Raw genomic sequence first — 10,582 nt, 5'->3', positions numbered from 1 at the left:
AAAAAATAAAAAATACTGCCTTCTGTCTGATGAGAGAAGCCAGGAAGGATATTAAATATACCTTAGAGTAGTTGAGGCAGGGGACCAGCCATTAAATCTAGAGAAGGGAGTATACATGATAATGAAGAGTTTGTAACTTTTTTGTGTTATGAACACCTTTAGCAGATGGGTGAAGCCCACAAATATTTTTCAGTGTATAAAATAAACTATGTAGGATTATATAGTAAACAAAGTATACTGAAATAGTTACCAAAATATTTTACAAAAACATATTCAGAGATTCCTGGTTAAGAAGAAGCCAAAGGACAGAGGACCTTGAAGGCCAAGAGAAAAAGGGGATTGGAGTATACTACCTCTTTTTTCTGTTCTTATTTCTCTCCTCCTTTCTCTCTGTTCTCCTTCCTTACTTGCCTTTCCTTCTATTTTCTCTTCCTAAGTTCCCAATATTATTTCTTCTTTTGGAGACAAAATTTCTGACACCCTAACAAATTATCTTGGTTCACAGAGGTATAACTATAATACCCCCACCTCTTTTGAGGATGAAAATGTCAGGGAGAAAGGTTGGGCATTAGGTAAGTAAAACCACATATATTTTTTCCTTTGTGTTTCAATGGCACAATAATGGCAGCCACTATTTTTAACTATTGGATAATTTGATCTTAATTATATGGTGTGTGGAGGCTCTAATAAGTTTACAAATCTGCCAGCAACTCTAAACACATATGTCTTAGAAAATGTTACCCTTTTCCTGGCTTATTGTAGGAACAGAAATGTCTGTAATTGTGAATAATTAAAAGGTAGTAACCCAAATGCTGATTTAGTACAAGCTCCGGGAGAATGCCAGAATTCTGCTGTTAAATCTAAGAGGATGAGGAGAGCAAAGAAAGCAAAGAATTAGAGAGTAGATAAGTGAACCAAAAGCTGGGATAGGAAATTGGGGGCTAAGAGCAGCTAGGTCCTTATCTACAAACATCAGGATGTGACCTATGAAAATTCATTTTGCCTCCCTCTATCTCAGTTTCTAACTGCAAAAAGACATGGCATTCTCATTTCATATTTTGTAAGTACACCATGAGGTTTGGTGACTCTGAGTGATGAGGAAGAAAGCTGTTATATCAATAAATACAAGCTAAGAAAACCGGGGCTTTGCAGTGACAAAGTCCCTTCTTTGGAAAAGTTTGAAGGATTTTCAGAGTCTTTGCTGTTAAGCAGTGGTTATTTACTATTACAAGTATTCCTTCCATAGAGCAACTTTCCCCATCATTATTTCAATATATCTCAGGTTGGCAAATAAGAAATTAAATGAGAATTTCTTAAGAGTTTTGTGAAAGCTGCAGATGACATTTGAAGGCCAGCAGATAAAACAGAAAAAGTTTAAAAACGCAGAAATGCATAAAATCTATGTATAGTAATGTAATAACATTTGTCTTTTAATATCATATACATTTTTATATGAATATAAACAATTTTTTGGAAGTTAAAATAAAAGAAAATTTTGTGAAAAAATGCAAAAGCCAGCAGATAACACACAAAGGCTAGAAATGTTGAGGTATCTTAACACTGATCTACATATAGCCAATAACAAAATACTTATCCCAAATTTTACAGTAAGGTACCATAAACACCCCAAAAAAGAAAAATAAAAAATTAAGACTTTTTTGCTGGTATAAAGGGAGGCCCAAAAAATTTTATGCAGATTTTCCAGATAGTGGGGGTGAGGAGCCCTAATATCCATGATGTGGAATGTACTTTTCTATTTCACCACAGAATCTGAGATTCAGAGGCTAAGTAACTTGTCTAAAGTCACACAGCTGTATGGGTGGGATGTTGGCTCCCTGTCTAGTATTGTGACCCCTATATTAACTGCTATTGCTAAGTAAGCTTAATTACATAACAGTGAGGGCATTATAGGCTGCTCTATTCAACAAAGTTTATTATGAATGAGGACTTTTTTGAAAGAATTTTTGTTACAGGTTGCAAATATATAACTGCAGGCTTCTTTGCCGAAATAAAACACTTAGGTTTGTGGTTTGTTTTTGTTCATAATGGATGGAATTTTCTTGCAATAAAAGCAAAAAAAAAATAAAAGTCTTCACCTTTTTAATCAGAAGATTGGGGTAGATGACCTTTTTAAGACCTAAAATTCTTTGATAATCTGGCAACAGGATAAATGGACCAACCCTTAGCAAAAACCTGGAAATAATGTGGATGTTCATTGAAAGGAATATAATTGAACAAACTGTGGCATGCAATTTTAATGGAATGCTATTGCGTCATAAAAAGCAACTAATATAAAGAATTGAAAAATAGGAAAAATTTTTGGAACATATACAGAGCTTGGCTATGAATATTTATTCCAAGGTTGTTGTTTTTTTAAGCCTTACCTTCCATCTTAGAATCAATACTGTGTATTAGTTTTGGTTTTTTTAATTTTTTTTTTAAATTTTAAACCCTTAACTTCTCTGTATTGACTTATAGGTAGAAGAGTGGTAAGGGTAGGCAATGGGGGTCAAGTGACTTGCCCAGGGTTACACAGCTGGGAAGTGTCTGAGGCCGGATTTGAACCTAGGACCTCCCGTCTCTAGGTCTGGCTCTCAATCCACTGAGCTACCCAGCTGCCCCATGTGTATTCGTTTTTAAAAGTTTTTTGTAAAGATATGTTGTTTTTACCTATTACACGTAATAACAAATTTTCACATAAGCTGTATATTGGTTCTAAGGCAGAAAAGTGGTAAGGGCTAGGCAGTGGGGGTTAAGTGACTTGCCCAGGGTCACATGGCTAGGAAATACCTGAGGCCAGATTTGTTTCTTTTCTTTTTAAAATGAGCAGGGTGAGAGGGAGAGATATTTTTAATGAGAATTAAAGTTGAAAAATGTATGTAATTTGGTGAGGTTAACACACTGACTCATTAGCATATTCTAGAACAATTTGTCCAACTGGTCAGTGGAAATAGAATTTATAGTAGTAGGGCACAGTTTTGATGGGTAAGCCAGGAAAGTTCTGTTAAACATGACAATATTGATTGAAAGAGGGGAGTTAGGTGGATTTTTATAATGAGGAATTCTTGGTAGGCAGGGGGACAATCTTAGGCACTTGAGGAGAGTGCTTAAAAGGATGAAAAAGTGTCTGATAACAAGGAAGTTAACCAAAACCTGCAAAAAGACCATACCTATTAGGGCCAGCTCCAAATCAAGTGCTGAGAATAACATACATAAAATGAGTTCTAAGTTTAAGGTAGAAAATTAAAGATGATTTTCCAGGGGAAAATAAAAATAGATATTTCTAGGAAAATGTATAGAATTTTTCCTGAGGGCTAATCTCAGGAAAAAGGCCAGGAGGAAAAATTACGAGTGTGGAGAGGTTGAATGAAGTCTAGGAGGCTGCAGGTGAAGGAAGTGCCATATTTAATTCTCCTCGTCCTACTGGAGTTTTCTAAGTCCAGACAAAGGAAACTGTATCTAATGCCTAACCACACGTGTACATCATCCTGTCTGTAGGTTCCTTTGAACCCTCAACATACTTGGCTGTCCAGACATTAAGAAGTACAAAAGTTGTTTCAATAGAGTTAATGGTAAATGATGGGTGAATCATAATTATAACCAAAATGGTTCATGGCTTTCCTTGAGCTACTGCGAGGAAAGGCTTGGAAAGGCAGCAAAGAAAAGGATTTGAAATTGCTTGCCACCCACCCACTCCACAGGAGCAGTGTAAGGATTAATGTGGGAATGTCTAAGTGCTGTGAACTCCAGAAAAAGAAGTCATTTTGTCAATGCAAAATATTATTATGATTTGCTTAGGCAAGGAAAATTTAGAGGGAAAATACTCCCACTCCTGCTGCATTTTCATTTTGGGTTCTCATAAGACTCCAAAGACAAAGCTGCTGGTGAAAAAAAAAGGATGCAAGTATAACAGTTTAGGGATTCTGGGGTCTACCTATTCCTTTTTAGCTATGCTTCTGATTTTCTTTGTATATGTGGACAAAATTCTTAATCTTTCTGTATCTTAGATGAGCATTGTTCTTTCTAACTCTTGGAATTTGGAGGCGGCAATTTGTTTTTTAAGAGATTCAAATAAATGCCATCATTACTTCTTCTAGCAAACATTTTTCAAGTGTCTATTGAGGCAGCTAGGTGGCTCAGTGGATAGAGTGCTGACTGGAGTCAAGAAGACTTGAACTCAAATTTGGCCTCAGACTCTCGCTATGTGAACCTCATCAAGTATACCTCAGTTTCCTAAACTGTAAAAAAAAAAATGGGATTAATAATTAAAACTACCTCTCATGATTATTGTGGGGATCAATGAGATTAGGATGGCAAAGCTCTTAGCAGAGTGCCTGGTATACAGTAGGTGTTTAACAAATGTTTGCTTCCTTCCATATTACATGTAGGCCTCTCTGATAGGTGCTGGGAAATAGACAAAATTTAAATAAAGGTGTCTTATCTAGGTAAGATAAATTCAATAAACCTTCCTATATCTTATATCAATACCCATACCAGGTGGATGGAAAGAGGATGATTATAGAGGAATTGGACCTATAGAATGTGCTGTCTCAAGCAAAGGAAGAGAAAATATCTAGTTGAAGGGGGTAGTATTAAAAACCTACAAAGATTAAGATGATGCATGTTTTAAAAAGGTCCTTCGGGGCAGCTGGGTAGCTCAGTGGATTGAGAGCCAGGCCTAGAGATGAGAGGTCCTAGGTTCAAATCTGGCCTCAAACACTTCCCAGCTGTGTGACCCTGTGTGACCCCCACTGCCTAGCCCTTACCACTCTTCTGCCTTGGATCCAATACACAGTATTGACTCCAAGATGGAAAGTAAGGGTTTAAAAAAAAAAAGGTCATTCATTGGATTCAGCTTTTATGAGGTTACTGGCCAGTAGATAATGAAGAATATACTAGAATTCTTTGCTAAAGGATTCCTGCCCCACTTGCTGAGTGTTTTATGTGTATTTGGATGTTCCAGAAAGCATATCACCAGTGCAAAGTCTTCTTTTATGTATGAAACAAAGAACCCTTAATGCTCTAGCTGCTTTTATGGGAGGAGGGATACCATCCATCAGTGGCCCCAGACCTCCTATTGGCTTGTAATCTTATCTGTTCTCTAGTTTAGGAACTATCTCTTTGAAATTCTATCTACATTGCTACCTACAGAAGTCCTTCCTGCTCTCTGCTCCCTCCTTTTGTAAAGAGTATAGGCCTGGCTATAAGTTATCACATTTGCTGACGAGATGGCAACCTATATTGGCAGGGAGAGTTTCTTCAGCAGGAAATCACAGGCTCAGTCCCTATCTCTATTCATAAAAGCTCTTTTGTCATAATAACAATAATAAAATATCAAAATTTCCTGGAAACAGTGGGTATCTATTAATTTGGAAAAGGGTTATGCTATAAGAAATGAATATGAAGAGTACACGAATAACAAAACCACGAGACTATTATGAAAGGTAGAAAGAAGAAAAAAAAAACAGAACATATATGAAGATTATAATACTTTTAGTGAAGAAGGCAATGTTAAAAAGCTACTTAAGTAAGATTAAAGAAAGGCTAAGCTCTGGAGGATAGATGATGAAACACACTTTCCTCCTGGTAGAGGTACAAGACAATAGATATGGTTTGCTGTTCATTTGCTGCCTTTTAGCATGGTCTCTTGTTTGGCTGATCTGGCTTATTTCTCTTTGTTACCTGGGAGGGCTTCCAGTGGAGGGAGAGGCTGAGAACATGGGGAAATGACTAGCATCAAAACAAAAATCATCAATAAAAGTTTCTGAAAGATTTCAAACTATATCATTGGCAGAAAAATTAATCATTAAAAGGATCCCAATATGAGAGTATTTGATATCTATCTAGGAGATCTTAAACTTTTTTTTTTTTTTTTTGGCATAGGTCCCCCTTTGGCAATCTGGTGAAGCCTTCGACCTCTTCGTAGAAGAATATTTTTTAAACACATAAAATACATAGGGTTATGAAGGAAATTAGTGAGATTGAAATACAGTTATCAATATATTTTTTAAAAAGTCCACAGACTTCAGGTCAAGAATTCTTGGAGTAGAGATATATTATTTCAAGGGGAGAAACCTTTGAGAGACAATGCTTTTATTGGATCCATAAAATGATCATTGGAAATATACATAATATGAAATTCTGGCGTATTTTCCCACACAGGAAGTACAGAATCTTGTACTTCCTGTACAAGGAATTATTCCTTGTGTAAGTTTATTCAGCAGTTTTTCAAAGCCACAGTTACTCAGGTAATTCATGCAAGCCTATTCCAACCTGTTATTACTTATTTTTTATCTTTATTAGCATAGTGTTTTATATGTGGTAATGTGCTTAATAAATATTAAACACCCTTTTTACTCATGTACAATAAGAAAACATTTTGTTCCTTCCATCGTACTTTCAGAGCTGACAAATGATTTTTTTCTATGTTGATTTGAAATAGCCATCATATCTGCCAACTGTAAAGATATGAGCCTATTTGTTAACTATATGCTAACATTTGTAACTTATACAACTGAGCATCATCTAGTTTTCATTCCTATAGACTTATTTTTATGTATGTTCTCCCTTTGTTTATAGTATTGGTTATGCATGATGGAACACTTTTTAGATGAGCTTACATGAAAAAGGAAGGCAAGCATGAGAGAATTTTACATTTAAGGGTATTTTCTAGGTCATCCTGAATTCATTTTAAGACCAAATAAGACTTTAAGTAGACAGTGTTACCAATCAAGAGATGTTGATCTCTTACTCATTCTTATATAGATGACTTTCTACTTGGATAATGAATGTCAAGTGATTGCAATAGGCTATTTGTAAATCAAGCTGTGCTTCTTAAAAAATTAAGATGTTTTCTATAGCATAAGGGATTTCTCGATTTCCTCTTTTCTTCTCTATATTCTAATCCTAGTTTATACCATTTTAAATCTTTTTCTTTTCCATATTATTTTGAGAGATTTCCAAGCATATCATTGGAGGAAAAATAAGTCAATAAAGGGATCAAAATGTGATAGTATTTTGTATCTATATAGTTCTTAAAGTTTGTTTGTGTTTATTTGTTTTTTCTATCCTTCTTTCCTTCCTTCCTTCTTTCCTTCCTTCCTTCTTTCCTTCCTTCCTTCCTTCCTTCCTTCCTTCCTTCCTTCCTTCCTTCCTTCCTTCCTTTTCTTTTTTTTTTTTGTCACAGACTCCATCTTCACTAAAGTTGGAACATTAAACCCCATTTAACTATATGGTCAGGGAGTTAAGTTAATTGAAGTTTCTGATTGAAAGACTACATGAGGTGATTGAATGGATAGTTAGAAGACCTGGGTTCCAGGCTGGACTATATTACCTAGCTTTGCCACCTTAGGAAACTCCCTTCTTTGAGCTAAGCTTAGCTTCTTCATCTGCAAACTGGAGACAATAATACTGAATTTACTAACCTCACAGATAAGAATATCTTTGTAAAGTTTAAAGCATTATATAAATGCATTTTATATTCTGATTACCATCCCTTATATCTTGCAACCATTTTTGCTCCAATCATTAAAAAAATAAAATATATTGCTATGCTTTCTTGCAATAATATATACATTTCAATTTAATGTTTCCCTGATGATTCCTGAGCTTGCTTCACATTGATCATTATAAAAGTCAAGTGAGAGATTATACAGTAATAATAACTTACTTTTCATATAGGACTTTCTGCTTAACAATTTAAATACTTATCTTGTGTGATCTTCACAGTGAAACAGGGATGTGCCACTATCATTCCTATTTAATGAAAAACAAAAAAAAGAAGAAAAAAACCCTTGTGCTCAGAGAGGTTGCCCAACTTGCCCAAATTGTAGGGATGGCAAATTGTTGAACAAGAATTTAAACCCTTGTCTTTTGGCTTTATAAGGGGCTCTTCCTCAAGTGACTGTTGCTTCTTGCCATTATGATTGTAAATAAGGAAGGGATGGGAATTAAGTGAAATTTTAAAGAGTTCTTAGGATATCTTTTAATCATTCTCTATCTAATTTCTCTCATGATTGCTGAGGAAAATATTAAGTATCTTAATTAACTTCTGGGCACTATAACATGGTTCCCTTTCTACAGAATTAGTATTTGAAACACAGTTTTAAGTAGTCAGTTCCTCAGGTATGTTTATTTTTTGTGTGTGACTGCCAAACACATTGGAATTCTTCTTGTAATCTTGTTTGCTCAGGTTCATTTAGTTTGGGTGCAAAGGAATGTTATTTGCCATCTTAAGAATTTGTATTAATGTTATTCTTGTATCTTGCTCTTAAGAGTTTCCTTCAGAAGAAAATATTTCTGTAAACATGTTCAGGCCATATTTTTCTTTAGACTCTTCTTAATATTTATTTTTAAAAAAGAATTCCAATTTGTCCTGCAGAGAATCTGATTTTACATGGTTGGCTGCATGTTCTCTCTCCCTCATTAGATTCAGAGCTCCTTCAGAGCAAGAATTGTCTTTTGCCTATCTTTGTATCTGCAAGTGACTAGCAGAGTGCTTCGTACTGAGAAGGCACTCAACAAATGGCCTGGCTTGTTGTTGACATGAATAAACAAATTAAAAGTTGCACCTTTTAAGGAATGACTTAAAGTCTCAAGATGTTTGCATGAAGTTTTTCATGAGATCTCTCCTGTGGTAACATTTCATATTCATGGTCCATAGACAGAATCAATATGCAGGAAGGAAGATGGTAAAATATTATGATACATTAAACTCTGCCTCATAAGTCTTCAATTGCCCACCCTTCAGCTAAATCTGTTTTTAAAATTTTATTTGATGAGTAAACTCTGTATTTGATGAAACTTATCAGAAAAAGACATTTATTCATTCATGTCCCATTTTTATGCTTAGTTATCTGTTATGGAATATTAAACATGAATGTAACCAATTTAACTTATTTTACAATTATTTACAATAAACAAATTTCTACCCATAAAATATGATTCCCCACCTCCCTCTAAGTTTCTATCAGGTTTCTTTTTCCACTCGTTTTTCTTCTTGTAGGATTGCAGATATAGTATATTCTATTATTTCTTTACTTTTATTATTTCATAAAGTTATTTGTGCTGATATTCCTCAGAATTATTCATCTTAATTTCATTATAGCATTCTATTTGTAGTGTACCACAATTTATTTAATCATTCTCACATTGTTAGGCATTTAAATTGCTTCCAATTTTTTTAATATTACAAAATACTGCTACTCTGAAAATCTTTGAACAGATAGCTCTTTTTAATATTTTTATTTTTTAAAAGCTGCCAACACCTTCAGGACACAGTCTTAACAATGAAAGTTTGGTCATATTTATTATGCATGTTATAAATAACTGATAAATGTGATTCGGTATAGTAACACTAGGACCATTCCATTTCCCAGGCACTAATGGATTTAATCTAATTGAACATTAGCATTAGTACATGTAGGAATAGTTAGCCTCTCTTTATTTTGCTTAGATCACCAGGGCACAATTTTTTTTACATTTTCTGGGGTAGAGTTTGGCAAGTGTTGCGTGGATAGACTGGCATCATTGGCATGATTATTCAGGGGACAGGCTGTTTTTGACTATGTACTTATAAAAATTCACAGAATGTTCTGTTCCATTGTAATCAGAACCAGGTGATTGGTTTTCATCAGATAATCTAGCTTTGTAATGTTGTCTAATTTAAAAATTATAAAATTGTACTTTGAAAAATATACATAGCTTAGTCAAACTATATTTGTTCTCAAAACTGTTCTTTTTGAGAATTTTGGGCCACAGAGAGACACAGGTTGATTGTTTACTGATTATCATGAATTTTTTTAAAAGGCCTAGTCTTAGATACTCTATGTATAGATTGAGAATATTTAAGAATTCTATTGGAATTGAAAAATAGCAAAGAATTTGAGTAGCTCTTCTGAGCCTTGATTTTTAATATAATGTGGATGTATCAATGTTATTTTTTCTCCTGAAAACTTGTTTATTCTTGTCCTATTCAAGACAGATACAGGTAACTATTTTCTTTTTTTTCATAAATGTTTTTGAAATTGAAGTTGAAGATAATTCTGTTCATTCCTCTGCTTTTTACTAAAGGTATTTTGGAAGCCATAAGATATGATTCTAATTCTTGCTGCTTTTTGCAGCAGTTTGTATGCACTTGGATGAACAGCCCACCACTACATTTACATTAGACAGATCCTGTGGATGAACAATGCAGATTAAGGGAAGAGAAGGCTGAATTGAATTTGAGAAACTGCATCCTGTTTTTAATTATTCCAACCTTCTCCCTGAAAGATAGGCCCACTTTTCATTAACCAATCAATAAACATTTATTAAGTACCACCAATATTCTAGTGAGGCTGTTGAAATTACAAATCATGGACTATCACAATCTCTGAACAATTAAAGTTGGTAGTCCTCAAAAGGTTCAGGAGAGACAAAGGGTGAACATGAGTAGATTGACACATATTAACAATGAAAAATTGCTTAGGAAAAGGAGGAAGGTAAATGATATTTTCATGATATTTTCAGAGAGATAGAAAAGAAGCTAAACTGGTTATATATATATATATATATATATATATATATATATATATATATATAT

The sequence above is a fragment of the Gracilinanus agilis genome, chromosome 2 (assembly GCF_016433145.1).
Source record: "Gracilinanus agilis isolate LMUSP501 chromosome 2, AgileGrace, whole genome shotgun sequence".
Taxonomy (NCBI): Eukaryota; Metazoa; Chordata; class Mammalia; order Didelphimorphia; family Didelphidae; genus Gracilinanus; species Gracilinanus agilis.
This window is presented reverse-complemented; position numbering follows the sequence as displayed.